This window comes from Triticum aestivum, chromosome 1B (assembly GCF_018294505.1).
Source record: "Triticum aestivum cultivar Chinese Spring chromosome 1B, IWGSC CS RefSeq v2.1, whole genome shotgun sequence".
NCBI classification, from domain to species: Eukaryota; Viridiplantae; Streptophyta; class Magnoliopsida; order Poales; family Poaceae; genus Triticum; species Triticum aestivum.
The window spans coordinates 102,864,654-102,866,410 of NC_057795.1; positions in this window are offsets into that span (position 1 = coordinate 102,864,654).

The window sequence follows — 1,757 nt, forward strand, 5'->3', positions numbered from 1 at the left end:
TTCCTCCATCTTACAACTATAGAACTTGTCGGAGATGTCATATCTCTCGACCCGGGCGTGAGCTTGGAAAACTAGTTTCAGCTCCTCGAACATCTCATATGCTCCGTGATGCTCAAAACGCTTTTGGAGCCCCGGTTCTAAGCTGTAAAGCATGCCGCACTGAACGAGGGAGTAATCATCAGCACGAGACTGCCAAGCATTCATAATGTCTTGGTTCTCTGGGACGGGAGCGTCACCTAGCGGTCCTTCTAGGACATATTGTTTCCTGGCAGCTATGAGGATGATCCTCAGGTTCCGGACCCAGTCCGTATAGTTGCTGCCATCATCTTTCAGCTTGGTTTTCTCTAGGAACGCGTTGAAGTTCATGTTGACATGAGCGTTGGCCATTTGATCTACAAGACATATTTGCAAAGGTTTTAGACTAAGTTCATGATAATTAAGTTCTAATCAAATTATGAACTCCCACTCAGATTAGACATCCCTCTAGTCATCTAAGTGTTACACGATCCGAGTCGACTAGCCCGTGTCCGATCATCACGTGAGACGGACTAGTCATCATCGGTGAACATTCTCATGTTGATCGTATCTTCCATACGACTCGTGTTCGACCTTTCGGTCTCCGTGTTCCGAGGCCATGTCTGTACATGCTAGGCTCGTCAAGTTAACCCTAAGTGTTTTGCTGTGTAAAACTGTCTTACACCCGTTGTATGTGAACGTAAGAATCCATCACACCCGATCATCACGTGGTGCTTAGAAGCGACGAACTTTAGCAACGGTGCACAGTTAGGGGAGAACACTTCTTGAAATTGTTGTAAGGGATCATCTTATTTACTACCGTCGTCCTAAGTAAACAAGATGCATAAACATAATAAACATCACATGCAATTATATAAAGTAGTGACATGATATGGCCAATATCATATAGCTCCTTTGATCTTCATCTTCGGGGCTCCATGATCATCTTGTCACCGGCATGACACCATGATCTCCATCATCATGATCTCCATCATCGTGTCTTCATGAAGTTGTCACGCCAACGACTACTTCTACTTCTATGACTAACGCGTTTAGCAATAAAGTAAAGTAAGTTACATGGCGTTCTTCAATGACACGCAGGTCATACAAAAATAAAGACAACTCCTATGGCTCCTGCCGGTTGTCATACTCATCGACATGCAAGTCGTGAATCCTATTACAAAGAACATGATCTCATACATCACAATTCATCATTCATCACAACTTCTGGCCATATCACATCACATGATCAATCGCTGCAAAAACAAGTTAGACGTCCTCTAATTGTTGTTGCATCTTTTACGTGGCTGCAATTGGGTTCTAGCAAGAACGTTTTCTTACCTACGAATAACCACAACGTGATTTTGTCAACTTCTATTTACCCTTCATAAGGACCCTTTTCATCGAATCCGCTCCAACTAAAGTGGGAGAGACAGACACCCGCCAGCCACCTTATGCAACTAGTGCATGTCAATCGGTGGAACCGGTCTCACGTAAGCGTACGTGTAAGGTTGGTCCGGGCCGCTTCATCCCACAATGCCGTTGAAGCAAGAAAAGACTAGTAGTGGCAAGTAAGTTGACAAGATCCACGCCCACAACAAAATTGTGTTCTACTCGTGCAAAGAGAACTACGCATAGACCTAGCTCATGATGCCACTGTTGGGGAACGTTGCAGAAAATTAAAATTTTCCTACGGTTTCACCAAGATCCATCTATGAGTTCATCTAAGCAACGAGTCAAGG